The sequence below is a fragment of the Suncus etruscus genome, chromosome 3 (assembly GCF_024139225.1).
Source record: "Suncus etruscus isolate mSunEtr1 chromosome 3, mSunEtr1.pri.cur, whole genome shotgun sequence".
In the NCBI taxonomy this organism is placed as follows: Eukaryota; Metazoa; Chordata; class Mammalia; order Eulipotyphla; family Soricidae; genus Suncus; species Suncus etruscus.
The window spans coordinates 5118214-5133882 of NC_064850.1; positions in this window are offsets into that span (position 1 = coordinate 5118214).

Here is a 15669-nt window from a genome sequence, read left to right on the forward strand (position 1 = left end):
TGCTCCATGGAGAATATAGTCAGGAAAAGACATAGAATTGGGAGGTCCCAGGGCTACAGCAGAATTCAAGAGAGAGATGAGGATTGTCTGGTTTATGTACAGGAATATTAACTCGAAGCATTCTCTCCTCACACTGTACCTTGTGGGACAGCCAGGTGCTTCGACATCAGGAAGTCTCTCAGTGGTTGGGGGCTGGGCGGGATGGTCTGCGAACCACATTTGGTTCCACATTTGTTCCCAAGAGAATGACAGTTGTTGAAGACCTTTGCTCGGTGGCTAAGGAGACTTTCCAAAAATAACTCTTCCTGTTCTTTAAATCCTCTCCTCGGGCTTGCTTAGCTTCCCCTCAGCCAAGTCCTGAAGTCCCAAACTCCTTAAAGTCATATGGTCCTTTTTTTTTTTTTTTTCCATCTCTCTGTGTCCTCTACTGGTCCCTCTTGCACCAAACTCAAAGAAGAAATGTTCCTGTAACTCAAATCATTGTTCTTTTTTGTTTGTTTTGGTTTTGGGGCCACATCCGGCGGTGCTCAGGGATTACTCTTGGCTCTGTGCTCAGAAATCGTCCCTGGCAGACACAGGGGACAGTATGGGATGCAGGGATTCAAACCACCTTTGGTCCTGGGTAAGCCGCTTGCAAGGTAAACATCCTACTGCTGTGCTATCTCTCTGACCCCCATCTTTTTTTTTCTGTTTGTTTGGGTTTTTTCCTGGGGGGAGGGGGTGTCACACCAGGCAGTGCTCAGGGGTTACTCCTGGCTCTGCACTCAAAAGTTGCTTCTGACAGGCTTGGGGGGACCATATGGGATGCCAGGATTCGAACCAGGGTCTGCCCTGTGTTGGCCACGTGCATGGCAAACGCCTTACCGCTGTGCTTTCTCTCAATAGCCCCAATCATCATTCTTTATCCACTTAAAAAAAGTGCCATTTGGGGGCTGAAAAGATAAAACTGGGGTAAAAGTGCTTGCTTGTCTTGCTGCTGGGGTTTTACTTCAGAGTCAAGTATGAGACAAGCTGGGCAGAGACCAGTCTGGAGAAAACGACTTATTTGAGCTCTGCAAGGTCACTGATAGTCCCAAATCCTGCTGGAGTTAGAGTCCGAGAGTCAGCAATTCCTCAAAGAGGAGCCATGCTTCACATACCAGAACCTCGATAAAGGAAGTAAAGGGGCTTCCATCGTCGACTGACTCTGGATTGACCAGGAGGTAGAACCACCCAAGTCCCAGAAATTTAGCAAGACCTAGGGAGGCTTCCGCTCACAGTGTGAGGCGCTGGCTCCGAAGACCCATGAGGACGGGGTCAGAGCTCTATCTCACCGTACAGACCCCGGTTCTATCCCCAGCATTTCTCATGGTCCCTCGAGCACTGCCAGGAGTAAGGAAGATCTCCACACAGAGGCAAAGTAGTGCCAAAGGCCCATGACTCGACAGTTCTGTAACATCAGGTAGAAGTGGGGCACCCTTTGCAGAGCAAGTCAATAAAAAGTTCATAGATTATTATAAAATATCTTTTTAAAAACGGAGTCTGAGGGCCAGAGAGATAACACAGTGGTAGAGTGTTTGCCTTGCACGCAGGTGATTCAAAACAGATGGTGGTTCAAATTCCAGCGTCCCATATGGTCCTTTGAGCCTACCAGGGGCAATTTCTGAGTGCAGTGCCAGGCATAACCCCTGAGTACTGCTGAGTGTGACCCCAAAAAGAAACAAACAACAACAACAATAAACAGGAGCCAGAGCAATAGTACAGCAGGTAAGGCACTTACCTTGCAAGTAGGTTCCATCCCAGGCATCCCAGATGGTCCCAGATCCTGGCTGCCGTGATTCCTGGGTGCAGAGCCACAAGAACTCCAGAGCACTGCCAGGGTTGTCTCCGAAACAAAAATTAAGTTAAAATTAAAGTGTGAGGGGCTCACCACAAAGAGTGATGAGTGCAGTTAGAGAAATAATTACACCGAGAACCATCATAACAAAATGTGAATGTGAGGGAAGTAGAAAGCCTGTCTAGAGCACAGGCCGGGGTGGGGTGGGGAAGAGGGACACTTGGGACATTGGTGATGGGAATGTTGCACTGGTGAACAGGTTTTTTTTAATATAAAAAAAATCCTGAATCCTTATAATCATGAGTTTTGGAGTATAATAATTCAGGATTTTTAACCATTTATTTACAATACTTTACTGTCTTAAATGAAAAAAAAAGGAGAAACAATTACATATTGATTATATATATTAAGTAAATTTCCCTTTTTAATTTTAATTTTTTCTTTTTACTTTTAAGAATAAAACTGAAAAATGATTCCTTCGGTGAATTGTACTCTGATCTCAAAAAGCCCCGTATGATTATAATAGCCCATAGTTTCATACTGTTAGGTTGATCTCATTGATATTCGAACATTTATTTATGATTCAAGAGAAAATATCAACTTTTTTTCCTTTGGTTTTTGGGCCACACCCGGCGGTGCTCAGGGGTTCCTCCTGGCTATCTGCTCAGAAATAGCTCCTGGCAGGCACAGGGGACCCTATGGGACACCGGGATTCGAACCAACCACCTTTGGTCCTGGATCGGCTGCTTGCAAGGCAAACACCGCTGTGCTATCTCTCCGGGCCCAATATTAACCATTTTAATGATTCATTTCTAACTCTAAAATACAAACTGATACTTCAGTATAAGATTGGTATTTTGGTTTTATATATATTAAAATATGTAAGTAAATAAGTTATAATTTGGCTTTTTTAGATAATAAAAAAAGGGCCCGGAGAGATAGCACAGCGGCGTTTGCCTTGCAAGCAGCCGATCCAGGACCAAAGGTGGTTGGTTCGAATCTCGGTGTCCCATAGGATCCCCCGTGCCTGCCAGGAGCTATTTCTGAGCAGACAGCCAGGAGTAACCCCTGAGCACCGCCGGGTGTGGCCCAAAAACCAAAAAAAAAAAAAAAAAAAAAAGATAATAAAAAAAAGTGTAAGGGGCTGGAGAGATAGCATAGAGGAAGTGCATTTGCCTTGCACGCAGCCAATCCAAAACTGACAGGGGTTCGAGTCCCGGCATCCCATATGGTCCCATAAGCCTGCCAGGCGTGATTTCTGAGTGCAGAGTTAGGAGTAACCCCTGAGCACCGTCGGGTGTGACCCCAAAACAAGCAAACAAACAAACCACAAATTAAAGTTGTTGGGGATGGGATGGGGGAGATCATTATGTGGTTAGTAGCAAAACACTTGCTTCATGTGTCCAAGGCTCTGGGTTTGATAGCGAACACCGAAAATAGAAAAAGTCTAACCATTGTTCCTGCACATAACTAGATCTGTTCACCAAGACAACTACAATTGTTCCAGGAAGATATCCCTATTTATGTTAGATTTGCTTTTCCTGGTTTATTATCTAATGAAACACCAATAAAGTCACCAGATACAGTTCGATAAAACTCTTTCTCCTATTCCCTTATAAATATTTACTACGGTTAACACCTTCCTGTGGGGTTCTGGCAAGCTCTCACACATTTTTGTTTGGCAGCATTTTTATTTTGGTTTTCTTTTAAATGAAAACCATGCCTCAAAGGCCTGGAGTCACAATATAAAGACAAAGATCCTCTTTAAAAGATCCTTACAACGAAAACACTTAACTCCAGAACATGAGCGATAATATATATTGCACGCAAGTCAAGGAAACCAAGCTGCCTTTTGGCTACGAAACATAGGCCTCTACCATGATGCCTTTCTGTGTGATTCGCCTCCCATTTCCCAGGACAATCTGTCTTGAGAACAGAAATTCAGCTACAGCTACCTGAACAGTTTTCCGTTTCCGACAACACAATTTTGTCAGGAGAGATCACACAGGGAGATAAGGTTCTCCCAAATATGCTAGCATCTCGAGTCCATAGCCCAATACCCACTGTTAATGCAACATTTGACCCAAGAACCATTTTTGCAAATTGGTCATAAATTGTATGTTTAACCATAGTTCTCCAACTTATTGTTAGGAAGGAGAACTTTCTTTATATTTAACTGGCCAGATCTTTAAAAATAAATGTAACCTTGGGGTCTGAAGAGATAGCATGGATGTAAGGAATTTGCCTTGCATGCAGAAGGACGGTGGTTCAAATCCCAGCATCCCATTTGGTCCCCCGAACCTGCCAGGAGATATTTCTGAGTGGAGAGCCAGGAGGAACCCCTGAGCACTGCCGGGTGTGACCCAAAAACCAAATATCTATAGCATGATGGAGCCAGAGCAATAGCAAGCACAGCGGGTGGAGAGCTTGCCTTGCCTGTAGCTTACTCAAGTTCAATCCTGGATATCCCATATGGATTCCCAAGCCTTCCAGGAGTGATTCCTGAGTACAGAGCCAGGAATAACCCTTGAGCCCTGCTGGGTATAGTCCAAAAAACAAACAACAGCAGCAAACATGTCTATGGCACCAAAGCAATAATACAGTGGGTAGGAGTTGATCTCTGGAATCCCCTATAGTCTCTTTAGTCCATCAGAGCACAGTATGAGGATTAAGCCCTGTGTACCATTAGAAGTGGACCCCCAAATATATGTATATACGATGTATTAGAACTTTCTTCCCTAAATAGATAAATTCAGCTTTTAGCCAGCTGGTGTGCTGACAAAGAGAACCAATGCTGGAATTATAAAAAAAAAATAGCTTGCATTAAATTAATCTTCCTAATAGAGACAGATCTATATGCCCAGAAAGACCTCAGGCTCTGGACCTGCGTCTCTTACCCATCCTCACCCCTGCAACCACTGAAAGAATTTCCCCCAGGAAACCACAAACCCCACACCTCTGGTGCCACCTGCATGTCCTTCTGGACAAAGGTTGTCCCACCCAATTCTTCTTAATTTTTGAGAGCCAATGAGCATGCAGCTGTACCAAACCACTGAATTTCACAATGTAACATGAGACACGCTGAATCTGAAGGGCTATTTTATGGGTGTTTCACTCCACTCCTGCAGGTAACACAATCCACAGCGCAACCACCGGCGGGTGGTATTTGATTCCCCTAATCCCCATCGCCGTCCTTCCTTTGGTACACTTCTCAAAGGAAGTATGGTTGAAAGCACCCGTAAAGAAAATGGGTTTTTCTTACTCATGTGTGCTGCTCATGCAAAATATAATGGAACACTAGAATCCTTCTTGAGGTTCGTTTATAAACTTCATTCATGTTTTCACAAAATTGGTAGCTTTGTTTTATTACATTTTATCCAGCTATTTCAAGCGATTATTCTAATTGAAATTTTTTTATTATCCTGAGATCAGAGAGGATTTTAAACTTTAAGATGAGGTTGTAAAGTATAATAATGATCATGTTCCCCTTTTTCAGTGAAATTGCTAGTATACAGTGCTTAAAAATGTGCATTTTGAAAAATAGACATATACTTATTTTACCCATTGTTTATCTCAGTAAGTGTTAAAATCTTTTTTTTTTTTTTTTGGTTTTTGGGCCACACCCGTTTGAAGCTCAGGGGTTACTCCTGGCTATGCGCTCAGAAATCACCCCTGGCTTGGGGGGACCATATGGGACACCGGGGGATCGAACCGCGGTCCATCCACTTGCAAGGCAGACACCTAACCTGTAGCGCCACCTTCCCGGCCCCAAGTGTTTAAATCTTTAAAGTGTGTAAGAAACCGACTTTTAGGAAGCTGAGAAATAGTACAGTTGATAGGTGTTTGCCTTTCACGGGTTCAATCCTAGCCCTGCCAGGGGGATCCCTGAGTACAGCCAAGCATGACCCAAATATTAGGCAAATGTACATTTTTCCTATTGTCATTTACCTTAATTAAGAGAGGAAGATTGGAAGGACCAGTTATCCAGCTATCTGAGCTTGACCTAAAACTAAAATAGTCAAATGTCATGCATCATTATAGACTAAAAGCATGTGATATGTTCTTTCTTTCTTTATATATATTTTATTTTATTTTGTGGCCACACCTGGCAGCGTTTAAGGGCTACTTCTGGCTCTGTGCTCAGGGGGTCACTCCTGGTGGTGCTCGGGGGACCATAATCCGTTACCATCTAAACACTCCTTAGGGCTAATTCATTTGAGCTATAACAAATTTCCAATGGAGAGGAACGGCAGTCTGAGAATATTGACAAGTAAGCCTTTCAGTTTCATGGGGGTTAAGTGATTGAACAGGAACTACGGCCTCAGCACTTACCTATAAATCCTTTAGAGAAAGTCTAACATCGAGAGGCCCGATTTCCACACTTTATTTCACTATGATATATCTGCAGAGTGGAAATCATATATTCCTCTTTATCCAGCCTTCAAGTTCAGTCATATATTTTTTATTTGCAATGAACGAAAGCTGATTTAGAGCGGACATGCCTTTTGGAATGCCCTGAGGCCTTTCATTTCTTGAATGATATGCTAAAGTTTGGAACTTATCCAAGCCTCCTCGGAGCAGCCTCTGCGAAGTTTAATCTAATTTAAATTAACTTATTCCTCGGTATAAAATGCTCTTTCTTATTTCTCTTATTTTTTGTGAGTGAGTACATGGGTATACTTTTGTATTTCTACACATGTGGATATTGGAACAATTTAGGAAGAAAAAACACCACATATTTCTTTATTTCAATCATGTTAGAAACAGAAAGCATAATTCTCAAAACCCCTGACCCTGGCACCATGCAAATCATTTCACAACATGCAAATGACTTAGCAGCAATATCGGCGTAGTTCTTACCAAATGCTTCTCTGATTATAGGAAACATTCTTTTTTTTGGGGGGGGTTGGTCACACCCAGCAGTGCTCAGGGGTTCTCCTGGCTCTGTGCTCAGAAATCACTCCTGGCAGGCTGGAGGGACCATATGAGATGCTGGGATTCGAACCACAGTCCTTCTGCATGCAAGGCAATCGCCTTACCTCCATGCTATCTCTCCGGTCCTCAGGACACATTCTTTTTAAAGAATTTATTTTTTTATTGAGACCATTGTCTCTTTTTTTGTTTTGTTTTTGTTTGTTTTTTTTTTTGGCCACACCCGGCGATGCTCAGGGGTTACTCCTGGCTATCTGCTCAGAAATAGCTCCTGGCAGGCACGGGGGACCCTATGGGACACCGGGATTTGAACCAACCACCTTTGGTCCTGGATCGGCTGCTTGCAAGGCAAACACCGCTGTGCTATCTCTCCGGGCCCGAGACCATTGTCTCAATAAAATGAGACAAGTCCTTCATAATTGGATTTCAGGCACGTAGTGGCAATGAATTAGGGCCGTTCCCACCACCAGTGTTGACCTCCCTCCACCAGAGTTCCCAGCATGCCTCCTATACTTTCACCCACACCTCCTTGGCCTACCAGTGTGACAGGTCCATTTTAAGTTTGTTTGTTTGTTTGTTTGTTTTAGGAGTTACACTGGGCGACTTCCCAGGCTTCTTCCTGGTTCTTCAGCCAGAAGTCAAGTTCGGGGGACCATGTGGGAGGTCGGGACTCGAACCACGGTTTGTGCAGGGTTAGCTGCATTCAAAGCAGTCGCCGTATCGGTTACACTATAAATTATTTGATTCTACACTCACTCTCATTTTAAGTTTAGATTGTTATAGTTTGGGCCTCTTGATTCTCTTTTTATTGACTTGGGCTGGGTCCAATCATAGGAAACATTATTAAGAGTGATAAGTCAGGGGCCCATGGAGATAGTACAGCGGATAGAGCACTTGCCTTGCACATGGCTGACCCAGGTTCATTCCCCAGTGCACCGTATGGTCCCCTGAGCCTGCCAAGCCTAATTCCGAACCTTGAACCAGAAGTACAACATAAGCACTCTCATGTGTACCTCAAAACCAAAAATAATAATAATTCTAAATAAACAAAGGTAATAGACATGAGCTCCAATGTCTTTCCATTTCTGTATATTTCTTATATTCAAATATGTATTTTATAAGTAAAAGAAATCTTAGCACATGCATATCCCAAAAATAAGCACTGTGAACAAATACATCTCTGGTGGCAGCATCCATGAGGAATATTTCTACTTGCAGGTGCCTGCCTTGCCTGCGCTAGCCTAGGACGGACCTCGGTTCAATCCCCCGGCGTCCCATATGGTCCCCCAAGAAGCCAGGAGCAACTTCTGAGCGCATAGTCAGGAGTAACCCCTGAGCGTCACAGGGTGTGGCCCAAAAACCAAAAAAAAAAAAATATTTCTACTTGCTTGCTTGTTTTGTCTGGGAACCACACCTGGCCTGCTTTCTCCATTGGTGTCAAAGGTCGAACCCAAAGCCAGGGTTCCTGCACTCAAAGCCTAAGCTCCAGCCCATTGAGCCATCTGCCAAGCCTTCCTGAGACAAGTTTAGAAACATATCTGCCCCTTTACCTCTGCTTCAAGGAAGTTGTTAGTGTGACACATTATTCAATTATTTTTGAAGATTTGGAGTGCCCTTTTTATATTATTCATAAAGAACACACTATTCTGGCCGGAGAGAGAACAGAGGTTAAGATGCTTGCCTTACATGAAATGACCCCAATTCAATCTCTAGCACTGCACTCCATCCAGGGGTCCTCAAACTTTTTCAACAGGGGCCAGTTCACTGTCCCTCAGACCATTGGAGGGTCTGACTATAGTAAAAACAAAACAAAACTTAGGAACGAATCCTTATGCACACTGCATAGATCTTATTTTGCAATGAAGAGACAAAACAGATACAAATACATTATGTGGCCCGCAGGTCATAGTTTGAGGACCACTGCACCCCAGACTTTACCACGAGGCAGTCAGAAGTACCCTTGAATATTGTTCTCAGTAATCCAAAATCTAACGCCTCAGAAGACTATATTGTTCAGTCAGAGGAACTCTAGCCAGACAAAGCATGTAGAAAGAAAATATGGCACTTGGATTGTGTGTGATCCACCATAGTTTGAACACTAGCACCCAAGTGACTATGATTCAATCCCCAGAACTTCACAGAGGCCCCCAATCACACCAGGAGGGTTCCTTGAGCAGAGAGCCAGGAGTAATCCCTGAGCACCGCAGGATTAGGTATGGCGTATACACACATGGAAGTGTGGGGTTATTCCACCAAAATTTACATAATATTACAAACCAACAGTAAGTCAATAAACATCTTATCTTTTAAAAAACCTAAATACAAAATGATTATTTCAGTAATTGCAATGAAACCATTGCATAAGGATCCATCATTAAAAACACTTCTCGGGCCCGGAGAAATAGCACAGCGGTGTTTGCCTTGCAAGCAGCCAATCCAGGACCAAAGGTGGTTGGTTCGAATCCCGGTGTCCCATAGGTCTCCCGTGCCTGCCAGGAGCTATTTCTGAGCAGACAGCCAGGAATAACCCCGGAGCACTGCCGGGTGTGGCCCAAAAACCAAAAAAAAAAAAAACAAAAAAAACAAAAAAAAAAACACTTCTCATGGGGTCAGAGAGATAGCATGGAGATAAGGCTTTGCCTTTCATGCAGGAGGTCATCGGTTCGAATCCTGGCATCCCATATGGTCCCCTGTGCCTGCCAGGAGCAATTTCTGAGCCTGTAGCCAGGAATAACCCCTGAGCACTGCCAGGTGTGACCCAAAAACCACAAAAACAAAACAAAACAAAACAACACTTCTCACCACTTACTCACAAATATATTGTACCTTTGTTGTTTTTCCTACCTGTAAATCCTAAACATAATTCCAGAAATTCAGTATTTTCCCAAGCAAATTGTTTATACTTTTCTTTCAATAAGACGTGAATAAGAAAGTCCCTGAAAGAAGAAAAGGACGGGCAACAGGTCCCAATGAGCTGGTCACCAAAGGCGATCACTAGGGTGCCACAAGAGAAGAAATGGACCCAGGAGGGTGCTGCGAAATTCCAGCTCTGGAAATGGTGCTCAATCTCAGTACACGCTGTCATTTCAGCAGTCTGAGCATTTGCTCTGGAAATATTTATCAGGTGCTGTTATCCCAGGCACTGTATTCACATCAGCAAGGCCTTAAATCTTCAAAGTCGTTTCTAATTCTACATTTCTGTTGACACATTTAGGTGGGGCCTTACATTCTCTACTCGGCTTAATGCTTTAGTTCCCTTCTAAGTAATTTTTCATTTTCAGGCACATTAAAGTGAGTTTTATTTTTCATCGATGGATTTCTAGCCTACATGCTTGGCATCAGCTTAGATGTTCAAATCATGAAAAAGAGTAGAGTTGACAAAGCCCAATCATGATAGATTTAAATATCACTCCTCAATTAAATTACTGGAGTTGAATTTCTGTACTTTATTTAGTAGGGGTTACTATACCGGGCAGTGCTCAGGGTTAACGCTTAACTCTTGGCTGTGTGCTCAGGTATCATTCCTGGTGGAGCTCTTGCATGGAATGCCCTGGGTCGAACCCAGGTCATGTGCTTGTCTATCTGCTAGGCTATTGCTCAAACTTGCACCAGAGTTCCTATTATTTGTTTCCGTATCTTAGATTCAGAGCTTCAAGAAACATTCAGCTGATCAGTAGATTCAGCATCCAATTTGGTCCCTGAGACAGCCAGGAGTGATCCCTGAGCCCCTCCAGGTGTGATTAAAAAAAAAAAAAAATCCAGGCCTGGAGAGATAGCACAGCAGTGTTTGCTTTGCAAGCAGCCGATCCAGGACCCAAGGTGGTTGGTTCGAATCCCAGTGTCCCATACGGTCCCCCGTGCCTGCCAGGAGCTATTTCTGAGCAGATAGCCAGGAGTAACCCCTGAGCACAGCCGGGTGTGGCCCAAAAACCAAAATAAATAAATAAATAAATAAATAAATAAATAAATAAATAAATAAATAAATAAATAAATAAAAATAAAAAATAAAAAAAATCCAAACCATGGGCTGGAGAGATAACACAGCGGTAGGGCATTTGCCTTGCACGCAGCCAACCGAGGATAGATAGTAATTCAAATCCCAGTGTCCCATATGGTTCACCAGGCCTGCCAGGAGCCATGTCTGAAGGCAGAGCTAGGAGTAACCCCTGAGCGTTGTTGGGTATGACCCCAAAACCAAATAAAAAATAAAAAAAAAATCCAAACCAAACCAACCAAAATAAAAGAAACACCCAGCAGCCTTCCAAGGCTGACAATCAGACTTTAGTCCACAGAGCAATCTGCACTTCTTCCAGAGTCCCAGACAAAAAAGAACATTATCTGCCCTTGATGGAAACTCGAGCATCACGGGAATTTTCCCAGGCAGCCTTGTGCAAGTCTATACTGAAGTTTCGATCATGCTCTAATTATAGCTACTATTCATTGAATATCTACCTGCTGAGCAGTTTATATTTAATACTTGGGCTCCTTCAAGTCTCGCTAGCATTCCAGTGGTGTAAAATCGTTGGCTTCTGGTTTCCAAATGAGACTCGGAAGTTATTAACTCAAAGTCATTGAGCGCATTGGCAAGTGCATGTCCTGATCTCTCTGTGACACGCGTCCTTTCCTGTCTGCAGTGTCTCTGCATTTTGAAGTGGGGAGGGGCAGTCATCTCTCTCCATTTTACCGGAGAGATGAGGACAGATAATGATGTCTGGGAAAGATTTTTAAACTAATGGAGAAAGAAAAGAAAAAGTGGGGGAGGGAGTTAGGGGGAGTCTGTAAAAGAACAAAGCCTTGGCAGCTGAATGACTGACTGTAGGTGGAGAAAAAAAACCTCGCCTGGAGCAAGGGGTCTTGGGTTAGCTTCCTCCTGCCAGTCCCCCAGGTTGCTCAGCCAGACACCGGGCTCTTGATTGACAGGAGAGGAGAGGAAGGCCCAGGATGCTGGGCCGAGAGGGGTTCGAAGCATCAAGTTCTCAGCTGCGCTTTCCCCTGTCTCTAAGTCTCTTCCCCCGAACCTCCCCAGCTAGCTAGCGAGGGCTGGCGCTCTGCTCGCCCTCTGTGCCCAAGAGGCCTGAGGCTGGAGATGCTGCAGACTGGGAAGCCCTGGGATCCCGGCCTGTGGACGCCCCCCTCCTGTAGGAATCTCAGAGCAAAGTCTGGCCTGGATCTTTACTACTGGGGCTCCTCCAGGGAGATCGGAACCTTCTCCCCACGACCCGACTACCCAAGGGACACTTGGCCCCGTGGTGCCAGCAGCTGCCTATGCCATCGGGACGCTCCGGGCGCTTGGGGATGCGGAGGGGCTGTCCCAGGGGGTGTCGCCGGGCCTCTGGGGGGCCCAGGCCCAAGCCGCCCACCTCGCCCAGCCTTCCCAGGCTCGGAAAACCTGCCCTGGCCTCCCCCACCGCGGGCTCCCTTCTTCCCCTCCATCAACTCCAGGCCGAATTCAATCCCAGAAGGTTCCTTTGAGCTTTTGTGTTTGCTGGGGGAGACGGGGCGAAGGAGGGATCGCGTTACAACTTTCATTTCCTGAAACGTTGGAGGGAACATCCAGGGTTTTATCCCCCCCATCAGGCCGGGCGACGGGGCTCGGGTTTCAGGCCGTGTCACTCAGCTGTCACCGAACAAACGAAGCACTCAGAGACCAGGAGAGGAGAGGGCGAGGGAGAGAGAGCTACCTGCTCTTCCTGACCCCGGAGCAGGTGATCGCTCCTGGGAAAAGCAGGTAGAATTAATCACAGGGCAGCTCTCCCGTTTCCTCTCCTGCTAGGCGGACCTGTCCAGTGTGAAACCTGTCACACAACAAATTAACTCTTCCCTGTCCCCCAGGGGCATGACAAAGTACGTGTTCCAAAAGCCCGGTCCATTCTCCCTAAGTGGCTGGAGGAGAATGCAGAGGGGACGGACACCTTCCCATCCGAAAAGAATGCTTGCGACTTCTTGGGTTGGTAGGGCTTTCCATTTTTGGTGGGACTTGAAAAGGAGGCAGCAAGAAAACTGCCCATCTTCGTGTCATCTGGAGCTGTTGCCTACGGAGAAAAGTGCCCCGGATGTAATCTCTGAGGTTACATAAATAAATTCCAGCATCTTTCTGGCTGTGTATGAATGCATTTGGGCTAGATACTAATATTAAAAAAATCTCTACTCTCAAATGATCTTCCACGGAATTTTACAGAAATTGGGGTCAAACATATTACTCATTCATGATGACCTTCTATATTAGAAATCCAAACTATTGCAATCCCCTCCCCATCTTAGTTCTAACCTAAGAAGCAATTTTTTAATTATATCTTGTCTTTGCCAAACTAAAGCAGAAAGGTTGGGATATTGTTTGTATGGATATCTAGCTGCCACTTATTAAATATTATAATACAAGATATCATTGTACCTGTATTTTCTATTTTGTCCTATGTTTCTGTCTTCTGTGTCTTCCCCTCCTCAGAAAATAACTTTTTAAATAGAGGGGGGGAAAAAAAGAAACACAGGCAGATTTGCTTCTAAGATACACTAGTACTGGAAAAGTTAACCAGGACATCTTGGGGGCCTAAAATCAGACTTCTTTTTTAAAACAAATCTGGTAAAGTGAGCTATATTGCCATTCCATTCTGCCTATTAGTTTTTCCATAAAATATTTGTGTGAGAATACAGAAATAGAATATGTGTAAACATAATTCTCCTGACCTTCTTTATGAAGATTCTATCTGCTTATTTTAAAAACAGTCACTGGTTCTAAATTCCCAGAACTGATTTTTCTGAGATTAGCTATTTGTACTCAGAGGTAGAGCCCTGAGCAATATTATTCTTCAATTAAAATCAAGAATTTCTCTTTAGGAGGAAGCATGTTATGTTTACATAGCATCAGCAATGCATAGAAAATATTCACCACACATATCTAAAGACAGACAAGGCTTCGATTGTTAAATGTTCTCTTCATTGCATAGATAGTCTAAGTTGGCCTCCTACCTTGTTTTTCAAAAGCTTCTAACCTTCCTATACTTTATACTTTGATATTTCTGGAATTTTTAAGTAAGTACAGAGCTAATGCTTTTTCCTTAAAACTACCTTCTTGACTTAGAGGTAAAATCTCTTTTCAAGGGATTGCAGATTATGCTACTTCACCCTCATAATGTGCATTTGCTGTTGAGATTTAAAATTTTTGATTCCCTCTATCAAACATTCTCTCTCTCTCTCTCTCTCTCTCTCTCTCTCTCTCTCTAAGTTACAAATGCCTAGTTTAAATATAATGTATAAGTGAGGGCCAATTTAAGATGTCACAGCTATGTGGGTTTGGCTTGGTCGCCCCCCCCCCCCTTGCCTTTTCCTGATATTTAGATCATTTGGGTAACTGGCAGCTCTTATTAGAACTGAAGTGCAGTGTTGCAAAGTAACTAAAGCTGTGACTTAAAAGGGCTGGAGGAAGAGTAGTTGACTTTATTAAAATACTTAATATAAAGTTTCTAAAAAACAAACCCTAGGAAGTCACTTTTATTGACTTGCTGTTGGGAACTAATGGATTCTGTCAGGCATGCTGACTCAACAGCTCTATGAGATGTTAAAGAACATTGCAATGTTTTGTTTTGTTTTATTTCAGAAAAAATCTTGAAACAATGTAATGATTTTTCTCCGGTAAAAAAAAAAAAAGGCAAAAACATAATCAGGGCTGTTTTCCCCTTGGAAGTTCCTGATGTCTGTCAGCTCAGGTCCTGAGTCATCAGCACCTCCAGCATAAAAACCATGTATAAATAAATTTATGATAAATAGATGGCATTTTCAAAGCCAGGATCACTTTTCAAACTCAAATGACATTTTATCGCAAATTAAAATAACACAAAAGTCCATTGTAATCCATCAGTATTTCTTGGTAGAGCTGCCTTTGCCCGCGACATGAAAGATTTAGCTTTCACGTAAGGGAGGACAGGAAGGATCCAGGTGGCGGATGAGCTGGTGCACATTTTAATGTCTCCTTGTTACTGTAAATAAAGGACCAGGATCTAGGCCTATGTTTTTATGTTGCGCCAGGCAGTGAAGAAGGGAAAGCGGCGGCTTCATCCAAAAGCACATTCATCACAAATGAGGTAAGCTCTTCAGGGACTAACACCTGAAGGCACCTGATATCTGAAGTTAATTTTTTGCTCTTTCAAGAAGGTGGCTTGAATGCTGCTTGTGGATTTGGCGTCCTCGTTGTCCTTTCTTTGAATTTCCCTGTTTGCGGGGAAAGAATGCGGCCTTTCTTTAGCGACGGCAAAGGGAAGCAATTATAGGCTTTTCCAGAAGGAGGAATGAAGAGGTCAAAGAATTTAGTAGTAGAAGAAATCCAACCCAGTATCAGACACGATCTTGCTTCTGAGAAACTGGGGTGTCCGCTGCCCATCCAATCCCAAGGTTTGTAAAAGGAGGATGAGTAGCCGAAACTCGGATGGGGGGAAGAGACAGGAGTCCCCGCGCCTCCAGCCGTCTCTTCCTCTTCGTTTTTACCATGCTACTGCCTCGTTGGTCCTCGCAGCCCGAAAGGACCGTGAGGACCGCGGCGTCTGCCGCGCGGATTGTCACCTTCAGCGGAAGAAGAGGTTTCCGATTTCACCAGCTGAAAGTTGTGCGTGTTCAGTCGGTTTTTAAAAAAAACTATAAAGTTCAGCCTTTCCGGAGCTGAGCTGGGTTTTTTCCCTCCCCCAGGTAGATAAACTTGCCATTCTCAAAGCGACTTTGGACTGTGTTGCCAGCTACAATCTTCTAGGTGGTGGGGTTAGGGCCGATCAGACTTCTTGGGGAGTCACTATCCTCTCCCATCTCGGCAGACTCCTCGCTTGCAGTCTAAGGGTCCAAGTCCTCGGGGTACCCGAAGTCTGAGCGTCCTCTTGGGTGCAAGGCGGGCTCCCACCGGAGATGCGCGCATCGGGGATCCCGATAAGTGTCTCCAC